This window comes from Triticum dicoccoides, chromosome 2A, assembly GCF_002162155.2.
Source record: "Triticum dicoccoides isolate Atlit2015 ecotype Zavitan chromosome 2A, WEW_v2.0, whole genome shotgun sequence".
Classification (NCBI taxonomy): domain Eukaryota; kingdom Viridiplantae; phylum Streptophyta; class Magnoliopsida; order Poales; family Poaceae; genus Triticum; species Triticum dicoccoides.
Window position 1 is genome coordinate 670,408,907 of NC_041382.1, and position 12,010 is coordinate 670,420,916.

A 12,010-nucleotide genomic window follows, 5' to 3' on the forward strand; every position below is an offset into this window, starting at 1 on the left:
GATCAGCTTCAGTTAGCAGCAGTAGCGAAGGAATCGCTCGATCGGGTTCAGTTAACTGCCATCGATCGATCGCTCAGGTTCAGTAACGTGTAGCCTGCAGTGCCCCACCCCGCGCGGTAGTACCGCCCCTGGCTCATGGTACTTCTCGGTGTCAAAACCAGCAGATCTCAGGTAGGGGGTCCCGAACTGTGCGTCTAAGGCCAATGGTAACAGGAGGCGGGGGACACAATGTTTACCCAAGTTCGGGCCCTCTCCATGGAGGTAATACCCTACTTCCTACTTGATTGATCCTGATGATATGAGTATTACAAGAGTTGATCTACCACGAGATCGTAGAGGCTAAACCCTAGAAGCTAGCCTATGATTATGATTGTTGTTGTCCTACGGACTAAACCCTCCGGTTTATATAGACACTGGAGAGGGCTAGAGTTACACAAAGTCGGTTACAAAGAAGGAGATCTACATATCTGAATCGCCAAGCTTGCCTTCCATGCAATGGAGAGTCCCACCCGGACACGGGACGAAGCCTTCAATCTTGTATCTTCATAGTCCAACAGTTCGGCCAAAGTATATAGTTCGGCTGTCCGAGGACCCCCTAATCCAGGACTCCCTTAGTGCTACCGTGTGGGATTTTTGCATTGACTCCAACTCAACGAAGTTGCCACGGATGTATTTTTATATGTCCGTGCCTTCTCAAAATCTGGAACATCCTTGCCTTGCGGTAGTACCGCAAGGGGGAGCTGTAGTACCGCGCCAGCGGTTCTATCGCCCTTTGCTTTAGTGCATTTGGGTTGTCCTGGTTTGTGCTGCTCGAGCGGTAGTACTGCGCGGCCCTGCGGTAGTACTGCATGCCCCTGCGGTAGTACCGCGGCCCTAGCGCGGTAGTACCGTGCTACGCAGGCTAGGTTGGTGGATAACGGTTGGATTTGTTCTTCCACTATATAAGGGGTGTCTTCTTCTCCGAGTTGACTATCTCTTCCATCCCCAAGCTCCATTATTGCTCCAAGCTCCATTTTCGCCCGATCTCTCTCCCTAGCCAATCAAACTAGTTGATTCTCTAGGGATTGGTTGAGAAGGCCTAGATCTACACTTCCACCAAGAGAAATTTGATTCCCCCACTCATCCCTTGCGGATCTTGTTACCCTTGGGTTTTTGAGCACCCTAGATGGTTGAGGTCACCGTGAAGCCATATTCCATTGTGGTGAAGCTTTGTGGTATAGTTGGGAGCCTCCAATTAAGTTGTGGAGATAGCCCAAACCTTGTTTGTAAAGGTCCGGTCACCGCCTCCAAGGGCACCAATAGTGGAATCATGACATCTCGCATTGTGTGAGGGTGTGGGGAGAATACGGTGGCCCTAGTGGCTTCTTGGGGAGCATTGTGCCTCCACACTGCTCCAACGGAGACGTACTTCCTCTATCAAGAATCATTGTTTTCAAGCTTATGAAATATGTCTTTCTCTCCGGTCATGTGATCGGTGCATCCACTATCAAGAATCCACTCTTTTCCTCCATATATGTAATCTCGAAGATTTTCCATGAGACTTAGATTCATCATAGTCTTCATATTCGATGTTGAATACTTCATTTTCATCATAATAACCATGTTCTTCAATGCCATCATCACCTTGAGAGGCAATGTCATTCGTTTCATGATCATGACAATGTTCAAGAGAATGAATTCGAATGGCTAAGATGATATTGCTAATAGTTTAAAAATCTCCTTTAGCACACATAAGATCTCGAGGCTTAAATAGTCAATCATCAAAGTCAGGATCACTAGGCTCCATCTTATGAAAATCAATAGTCTTATGAAGAATTTCATCAAGATTCTTTAGATAGTAATTTGGATATCGCTTTTTCAAATCTTTCCACAAGGTATAGGTGCATCCAAAGTGTTGCTAACAACCAAGCACAAGTTTAGGTAATCCTCTAATGATAATATTGGCGGTTCTAAGATTATGAAACATGTCGAGTTGATCTTCCTCGAGAATGGGGTGCAAGGGATCAATGGGAGGCACATAGGGGCCATGAATATACTTGCTCAAGTTAAATTAATCAAAGATATCAAGCATTTCACCTCTCCAAATGTTGTACTACTCTCCACTAGGAATAGGCACTCTACATGTAAGACTCCCTAATGTAGACACATCCATCTTCCTCCAATGGTGATTAAACCAAAGCAATGAAGACCAAAACTCTGATACCAATTGAAGTATCAAGAAGGTAGGTCTAGAGGGGAGGTGAATATACTTTTAACAAGGCAAAGTTGTAGTTTATAATTTTCTTGGAATTTAGGCAGATTTTAGCATAAGTTAAAACACAACTAATACTTCCTACACATGCATATCTGGTGTATGGGCAGCGGATAAAGAAAAACATGCAAGTGCAAGAAAGTAAAGGGAGGTAGAGATTGAAAGATCAAACACAATGAAGACATGGTGATTTTTTTGCATGATTTTGATAGATGGTGCTATTGTACATTCACGTTGATGGAGACTTCAACCCACGGAGGGTAACGGCTGCGCGAGCCCACGGAGGGATCCACCCACGAAGGGTCCACGAAGAAGCAACCTTGTGTATGCCATCATGGCTTACATCGATGAAGGACTAGTCTCACTCTGGTAGATCTTCATGAAATATGCAATCTCCTTGCGCATATAAACTCTTTGGTTCAACTCCACAAGATTTGGAGGCTCCCAAGTGACACATAACCAATCTAGGAGACACCACTCTCCAAAAGGTAATAGATGTTGTTCTCGATGATGAACCCATTCCTCTTGTGCTTCAAAAGATAGTCTCATCAACACTCAATCACTCTCTCACAGATTTGACATGGTAGGAGGAGAAGGAGTGGAGTGGAAATCAACTTGAGGGGGCTAGAAATCAAGGATCAAATGGTTGGAGTGGAATCCCTTGATCTCAACACAAGTGTATGTTTTTTAATATTTCAACACAAGTGTACATGGTTCTCTCTTAGAAAATGGATATGGGAAGTGGTGGCTTAGTCTTGGTTGCTCCCTTTGAGAGTAGGTGGTGTGGGTGGGGTATATATAGCCTTCACAAAAAATCTAACTATTACAAACTGTTATGCACAACTCGGTGGGACTGGTTGAAATACTCGGTGACACCGTCCAATGCAAAAGGTTTGAACTTGAGGCATTTTGATGAGACCGGATGAATCCACTCAGTGGGACCGATTGATGATGACCTAAGCACTTTTGACGCTTCAGTGACACCGATCCATTTCACTCAGAAATTCTGAGATGAAACAAATAGGTTACAGAAGATTTGCCGGTGCACTTCGGTGGGACCAAATGTCATCTTGTTGAAACCGATTTCTAGGGTTTAGGCAATGGCTCTGTAAAGTATATCTCGGTGAGTCCGGATATGAGTGGATCCATGGGACCTAGATAGGCTTTATGGGTTTGGACATATAGGGTTGTGAGGGTGTGGTTGACTGTTTTTGGAGCAATACCTCTAAGCACTTTAGCAAATGACTCATGATCAAAACATCATCCCCTTTTAATAGTATTGCCTTTCCTATAGACTCAGTGTGATCTTTGATCACTTAACCAAAAAGTGTAGAGTTCTTGTAGCTTGAGGGGTCCACATCTCCATCTATCTACTTGCCTAGGTTGAACATTTCCTGGAATATACTTGAGGGAAACATTAGTCCAACAAGATGTATGTTTACATGAATTACCAAAACCACCAATGGAGCAAATATGCTTTCACAATGCGAACGAGAGGAATGGGTGGCCGGTCGGGGGATGTGATGCCCGGATAGTTAAGCTAGAGTAACCCTCTGCTAATGTTGCCACGTCACCATGATTACTGCGTTAATCTTGCGATGACTCAAATCCCGTTCAAATTTCAAATTTAAGATCAAGTCAAACAGTTAGAAGTTTTCAAAAGTCAAAACTAAAATATTCTAAATGTGTTAAATAAATCATGGGTAATAATGGTGGAGAAACCTAAACTTAATAAAATGTTTATGTGTTCAAAAATAGTTAAAACAGTGGCTTGGATAATAAATTAAATGCTTTTTATAAATTATAAAATATTAAACTATTTTAATTAGGTGGAAGAATTAAGGTGGCAGTAGTATATTTAAGAAGACTAATTTAGGAAATAGTTTTCTATTTTTATTTAAACTAAAATAATTTGAAACTAAAAGAAAACGAAAAAGAAATAAAATAAGTAGAAAGAAAATAAACAAATAAATAAAATGAAATCCCCCCCGCCTAACTAGGCCTCGGCCCAGCTGGCCAGCCCAGCTCGCCCCCTGGCCTATGACTTCCCCGGTCGAAACCCTAACCGCACCCACGATCCCCACTACCCCCCTCTCAGTCCACTCCTCCACCCACCCACACGATCTCCTCGCTCCTCTCCCCTCCCCCACGACCCGGTCTGGATCGGGCACCTAGGCAACCGGCGCCCAACGTCGCCGCCTCCGCACCGCCGTCCTCACGCTGCCACCTCCTGGGTACTCATCCCATGGCCGCCGCCGCCTGGATCTCCGCATCCATGCCACCCCAAGCCGCCTCGCCGCTCGAGATGGGCGAATCCCAGAGGCCCCGTCGCGGATCCGACCTCGCTCGCCCCGTGTGGAGGTCGTCGTTCCCGCGCCGCCCCTCTGCGATGGCCCTCCGCCACGTCTTGCCCCTCCCCTTGATGAGGTCGAGCCGGCCATAACCCATCTCTACCACATCCAGCCCCCCCAAGCTTCTCTGCCACTCGCTGTGAGCTCCTCCCTCGCAATCCCTTCTCTCCCCGTTGCTTTTCTCGTTGCTCCACCATCGCTCGCGCACCACGGCCAGACGCCCACGGTCACCCCGACCCGGCCCACGCCGCTCGTGCCCTACCATGCCCCGACGGCCACGCTTGCCGCCCGCGCACCGCGTGGCCCTTACTGCTCTACTGCGTAGTCGCGCTACTACTCTTTGCTGCGCTGCCGCCGCCACTACACTCTGCTGCTGATCTGCCACTGCCGTGGCCAATGGCCTCACCCATCGCTCGTCCTTGCCGGTGCTGCTCGCCGCGCTGACGGCGCCGCCCTAGTTGGCCCGTTAACGGGCACCCACCCGTCGCCCGTTCACTAGCGCCCAATGCCCGCTAAGCCCCCTAGCCCAATGACAAGTGGGCCGCCCCCTAAAACGTTAAAAAGGAATAAAAAGATATATAATAAAAATTAATTAATTAAATTAACTTGATTAATCTATTTAGTTAACTAATTAAACCTAATTAATCTGCTAATAAAAACTAACTAATGTTTAGTTAACCTGAGACTATGACGAACGGGTCCTACCTGCCAGCGTTGACCAGGTCAACCTTTGGCCCTATTGACATCATGATGACACCACGCTGGCATCATAATTACATTTTCTAATTAATTCAATTTTGTTAATTCTAAAAATGTTTTAAAAACTTTGAAAATTAATATAAAATAAACCGTAGCACAGATGGAAATAGGTTGTATATGAAAGTTGCTCAGAATTTCGAGACGAATCCGAATACAAAAACCGTTCATCTACCACACGTCCCTAGCATAGCAAAAATGAAACCGTCCCCCTCCATTTCATCTGCTCGAAAATAGCAAACACCTGGAACACTTTCCCGAATGTTTCCCCCCTTCACCGGTAGCACCTAGTACTGCGTTAGGTCACCCCTAGCACCGCGTATTGCCATGTTATGCTTTGTGATGGTATGATTGCTACATTATTTATTGTGTTCCCCCTCTGTCGTGGTGGGCGCATGGCAGATGCCAAGGGATGGCTAAAGAGAGGAGGAGGCTCGAGGGCGCTGGTGGACTCCAAAGGCAAGGTTGGCATAAGCGGGCATGGGACGCCGGACATACCCAGGTTCGGGGCTCTCCGGAGAGATAATACCCCTAGTCCTACCGAGTGTAGTTGGATGATCGATAGTACAATGTTGCTCCTGGAGCTGTATGGAGGAGGAAGGAAGCTGGCCAAGGCTTGGGTTGCTCCTTCTCTCCGGTGTTGCTGTTTTGTGGCTAGTCCTATGCTTACTTGCTTTTCTCTCGTATGTGTTTTCTGCTTGCCCTCTCGCTCGCTCTCCTCTATATGATCGCGGGCTCCCGGGGGGTTTTATAGTCCAACCCCTCGGGGGTACAATGGTACTATTACAAGTCGGTGGGTCTGTATTGTCGGTGTCCGGGGACCCGGGCTGGGTCCCGCTGAGGGCTTGTGGTTCGCCGGGTTCCCCTAGGTGTGGGCCCTGCATGCCTAGGGGGACTGTGCGCCGTCTTGTCGATCGTCAGGGTGTGGCCGAGTTGAGTCGTGTATAGTGCTCTCCGTCAAGTTGCTGCTTGTTGTCGTCAGCGGTGAGGGCGGGGGCATTGTAGCCACGCCGGCCCTAGTCAGCGGGTAGGTGAGGGGCATTGTTGCCACGTTCCTGCTGACCAGAGGCATGGGAGGGGCACTGTTGCCTCGGTCATCGTTGATTGAAGACTCGTCCCCATCATACGGCCTGGATGGAACGGGAGTTGACCAGCGGCTGGATTGCGTAGCACGCCACGGGTGGCGCTGGCTTGTCGAGGAGGCTTTGGTCCTGCCGGGATCGGCTGTCTTGCTCTAGTTGTTGGGGCCGAGTCGACGTGTCTTGTCGGGTCGGCTAGTCTCCGGCTTGTGGGGCTTGGCCGGGTCGAGCGACCCGACCAAGCGCCTGCCGGTATTGAGGGGCGGTGCCAGCCCCGTTGTTGTTTTTTTAGGAGGATCCGGTTTCCGTTGCCTGCCCGGGGTCCATCCCCCCGACAGTAGTCCCCGAAGCTGTGAAGGTCCGCCGTCTTCGGATGTGTGGGCCTTCGATGTTTTCCCCTTAAGCAAGGTGGATTCTGCGAGCGCCGGGTCCGGCAACACCCACTGTGTGCCGGTTTTCTCGGAAACCGGATCGTGGCATCCCGGTCGTGGCAGGAACCGAGAAGTCTGGCGAATTTTGGGGCAATCCCTCGGGCTTTGCGCGGGCGCCACGTGGTGCCCGGAAGTCGGAGGGGCCTGATAGGCCACGCGCGTGACGGGACCGGGCGACAGGCTGGGGCCCACCGCCGCGCGCCCTCGGCCCAAGCGCGCGGATTTATTGCGGTGTCCGGGGGCGGTTGCTCTTCCCCGGGCAATTACTGCGCGTGTACGTGCGCACTTATTGCGGGGTAGTGGAACGGGCGCGTGCACACGATCCCACTTCCCCATGTTCAAACCGAGGGTTATAAATCGGGGGGCAGGGGGCGGCGGACATTATTCTCACTCGCGCCCTCCTGTCCCTTTGCTCTCGCTCCGCTGTTTGCAACTGATGCATTGCGGTGCCCGCTGCTACGAGCAGAACTCCTTCGCCGTCCATCTTCCTTCTTCCTTTTATCATGTCGCTGCCATCGGGCTCCTGGATGGGTTCGAATGTCACCTCCGAGGACATCACCCAACTCCGGGCGACGCGGTGCCTGCCGCGGGAGACGGACGTCGACGTCCGCTTGCCGCACGACGAGTAGAGGCCGCGGCCCGAGGGGCAGGAGCGCGTGGTCTTCCTCATGCACTTCGAGCGTGGGTTCGGGCTGCCGGCAAGCACCTTCTTCCGCGCGTTCCTGGAGTTCTTCGGGCTCCAGGCGCATCATCTTGGCGCTGGCGCCATCGTCCATCTCTCCGGTTTCGTTATCCTCTGCGAGGGGTACCTGGGGGTCGAGCCTACGATTGACCTCTGGGCGCGCTTCTTCTCCTTGAAGCAGTAGGGCCCGTCGGCCGGGGAGACGCGGATTGCGGTGCCGCCGTCATCTCGAAGCGGCCGGGGCGGATTTCCCCAAGATCCCGCTGGAGGATTCTGCCAAGAAGTGGCAGAACTCCTTATTCTACGTCCGCAACCTTGGTGCGGATCGCATCAACCTTCCGGCCTTCGCCATCGCACCGCCGCGGACGAAGACGAACTGGGGCTACTGGCCCAGGCTCCCGTCGCAAGAGATCGTCAATCTCTGCGAGCGGGTGACGGTGATGAGGACGCAGGAGGGGCTCACCAGAACCAACCTCCTCGCCGCGTTCATCATGCGTCGGGTCCTTCCACTTCAGGGGCGCTCCTGCCTCATCGGCGAAATGGTTGGCCTTCAAGACCCCAACCGCACGGGGTCGACGCGGAGCAGATCGTGCGCGGCGTGAATGACATCTCCAAGGCCAACCTTAGGGAGGACTGGTGGTTCGGCAAGGCGCCGCACAGCCAGTCGAACCCAGCGCCGCAGGTGAGTGTCCAGTCTTCTTACTTTGCTACCGTGCACCTTCTCATCCGTCCTGACACGACACGTGGGGTACTTCTAAACGCGATTTGGCATTCTTACGCCCGGGCCCTGTCGCAGGTGGCGCTGGTGGCGCTAGAGGAGCTCGCAGCTCATGGCGGGGAGGAGGAGGCCGAGTCCGACGCCGGCGCTGAGCGTCGCGCGGGTAAGTCTCGTGTTTTTCTTCATGTGTCTTGAATTGCTGACCGCGGCACGAAACGGTCGGTGCCGACGCCAGTTGTCGGTGTAGTGGCATTGGGCAGGGGAGGCAACAACGTGGGCGGAGCCGGGTCCTCGCATGGGGCGGCGCCTAGCTGCCCGCATGGGAAAGATAGCATTGGGCGCAACCCTGGACCCTGAAGCGCATGGCGGACCCGTCCGGGGCCGGGAGGCCGGCCAAGAGGAAGCACGGCGGCAGGCACGGGAGGCAAACCCCGGTCCCGGTCTTGGCGGGGTAAGCTTCATCTCTCGTTTGTGCTCAGCTTTTCTTTTCATGAGCTAGTCTTGTTTCTTTTCTGCTCATTCTGTCTTCTTCATCAGGTCGCCAATCGCACTAGCGAGGGCGGCGGCGGAAGCCGCGGCCGCCGAAGGGGCCGCGTTTCGCAGGAGCCGGTCCGACCTCGCCGACCAGGCTGAGGTGGAGGGACGGGCCGACTCGGACCTTGGCCTGGATCCGAACGATGCCGAAGCCTTGTCCTGGCAGGACAGGAACCGGGCCGAGGCGGAGCTGGAGGCGGCGTCGGTCCGTGCTTGGACCAACTCGGCGGCGGCATGGGCGTGAGCCAGCGTGGAGCCGGCCTGGCACGAGATGCCGGAGGACACAGTGGTGGCGGCGACGGTCTTTGAGCCATCGTCGATGAGGGAGCGCGGCCGTGGAGGCCGGGCTGAGGTGGTGATCCCCGACCGGGAGGTCGTGGAGGTGGCGGATGACACCCCGCCGTGGGCCGACGTGGTCGAGTGAGCGGGGACTGATAGTGGTGGAGGCAACGTTGTTTTGGAAGAGACGCTGCGGGCGGCGATGTCGGAGGCCCGCCGGTTTCAGAGGAGGCACCGCAGGCGGCGGTGCCGGAGGCCACCCGGGTAGCTGGGCCGGAGACGGCGACGCGGGGCGTCCCAGCATCCGAGTCGTCATCGACGCTGGGAGGGGCGTCGGAGGAGGCGCTGGCCGCGTCACGAGCGGCCAGCGGGGAGTACGCCTTGGTGCCCCGGCAGGGAGGGCGCCGAGCTGTCGTGCCGCAGCCGGCGCGGAGTGGGGGCGTCATTGTCTTCGGGCCTTAGACCCTGGAGGAGGCGGCGCTGGACACCGTCAGTCGCTGCCTGCGAGGACGGACGGAATGGCTCGAGGCCTTCGCCCAGGCCGAGGTGGAGCGGACGCGTGACCTGGAGCGCACCGTTCTGTTAAGTCTTCTTGTAATTTCTTCTTTGTGGGGGCGCGCCAATGCACCCACTAGGTGCAGCCCCCGAGGTTCGGGCCAACTACGTAGTTGTTGGGTCGAATCTTTAGAGTGTTGGCCTTATTCTGATTTCTGCTTTCTTCGTCATCTCGACGCCTTCCGGGTCGCTGCCTACAATCGTCTCTTGGGCAAGCACCGGGAGCTCATGGAGCAGCTTGCCGCCAAGGAGGAGGAGCTCTGTGTCACCGCAGGTATTCTTGTGCTTTTTTCTAGTGGGGGCGCGCTAGCGCACCCACTGGGTGTAGCCCCCGAGATTCAGGCCAACTGTGTAATAGTTGGGCCATATCTTAAGTCTTGCTTTTTTCTTCTGGTGAGTCCTCCTTTTTCGCAGCCGAGGTGTTGTCCTGGCGGACTCGTCTGCTCCGGGCCAGTCATCACTACGACCGGCTCGTTGCCGACACCGGCCGTCTTGGCGTCGAGGCGGCGCGGGCAAGGGCGGAGGCGGTCGCGGCTTAGCGGTCTCTCGACGAGGCCAACCGGCTACTTGAGCAGCTGGCGGGTCACAAGAGCCGCCTCGAGGCCGAGGTGGAGCTCCTTAAGGCAGAAGCCGCCAAGGTGGCAGAGGCGCAACAGGCCCTGGTGGAGGCAGACCAGCAGAGAAAAACAAATGTAGCAAAGGGCCCTGCGATGGTCAGATATGCCTTGCCATGTAGTGTGGTGAGTAAGAACTAGAGAAAGGAAATGGTAATTAGTACCTTCCTGATGCCCGCAAAATGCAGAAGCAACTGCGATAGTCCCATCCATGGTCTCCACAACTGCAAAAGAATGAAGAAGATGGTTAACGAGGCACCCAAGTTACTTCATAATCTGCACAGGATTTACCCAAAATGTAGTGCCTATGTAGAAATAACTATGAAATGTGTAGAAGAATCATCACATGAACAAATAAACAAGACCCCCATGAACTTGGAATGATGTGAACACTAGCAAGACGCACGACAGACCTTGGAAGACTGACTACGTGTAACCGGAGCAAAAATCAAATTGTGAAACAGAGTACATGACTGGCAGTCTCTACAGGTGTACGATTAAGAGTACATCGCTTTTTCAAATGCTATGCTATGGTTTTGTGCGGTTTGCGCTGTTGGCAAAAGCAAAACTAATAGAATTCCCAGATGTGGCAAAACTAGCATATTGTTCCCCCGGAGACTAACTGAGAAGGAATTGATCATGATAGGACGTACTTGTAAATTACTTGGACTTCCAGAACAGGAATCAAACATGACAAATGTAACAACTGTTACAACTGAAATATCATAACTAACTCCGTTGCCGGTGAATCCCTCATCTTCACTGCAGTGGCAAGATAAAACCACACAGAATAATAAGCCTACACAGACTACATGATCATAGTGTACTAAGCTAAATCTACAAGGGGGGCATTTCCAGGACCAAAAACAGCACCAAATAGATCATGCGATTCTAGCTATGCAAGTCCCCAAGTCATACAGCCAACTGACTCGTAAGCAGCCGATGCTATGATCCATTAGCAGGACCGACTGAACCTACCCCTACACTTCAGCGCGCAGCCGCGCCAGCACACAGCATAATTCGGCAGCGAGATCCAACAAACAAAAGCCCCACGGCAGACACACACACACACACACGCTTCAAGGGGAAGGGGAATCTACCTGCTACCGAACAGACGGGGATAGGAAGAGCCGGTGGTGTCCCAAATCTGGGCCTTGACGACCTTGCCGTCGACCTAGAGGGAGCGGGTGGCGAATTTGACCCCCCCTGATGGTGGACTTGGACTCGAGGCTGAACACGTTGCGGGTGAAGCGGGAGAGCAGATTGGACTTGCCGATGCCGGTCTTGAATGCTTGCCTTGCGCTAGACCCCCCTGATGTGGTCGAAGAGCAGTTGGACATGCCCGTCGAGGTTGTCCCCAGCCAGGTAAGGCACCAGCAGGAAGGCCTTCCCCATGGGGTTCGCCCACGGAACCCTCTTGATGTCGACGCCGGCGTGCAGCAGCAGCACATGCTTGGTGGCCATGAAGCGCACCACGGATGTTAGCGAGACGTCATCGGCGGAGGAGCCGGTCGCTTCGGGGAGGAATTCGGTGATCTCTTCCTTGGTGGCCTTCAAGAGAAATTGAGTTTAGATGTCAACATTCAGGTCAAGGGAGCAGAAATCTACTAATTGCGCGAGCAGGCGAGGGAAAGGCGGAGCGAGGCAGGGCTTCCTGACCTGGGAGACGAGGTGGCGGGCGAGGGAGGCGACGGCGTGGAGCGTGGCGGCGCCGGAGCCGATGCGGGCGCCGTCGGGGTCCGGGAAGGAGGGCCGAAAGG

The 12,010-nt window shown here is 53.4% G+C and overlaps 1 long non-coding RNA gene across 1 annotated transcript; it reads right to left on the bottom strand.

The window, feature by feature from the left end:
* Positions 1-9,416: 9,416 nt before the first annotated feature.
* On the bottom strand, positions 9,417-12,010 carry LOC119356106. The gene is made up of 4 exons (XR_005171836.1): positions 11,910-12,010; positions 11,351-11,801; positions 10,415-10,474; positions 9,417-10,295 (listed from the first exon to the last, which is right to left on the bottom strand). It is a non-coding gene; the product is annotated as an uncharacterized LOC119356106 (long non-coding RNA).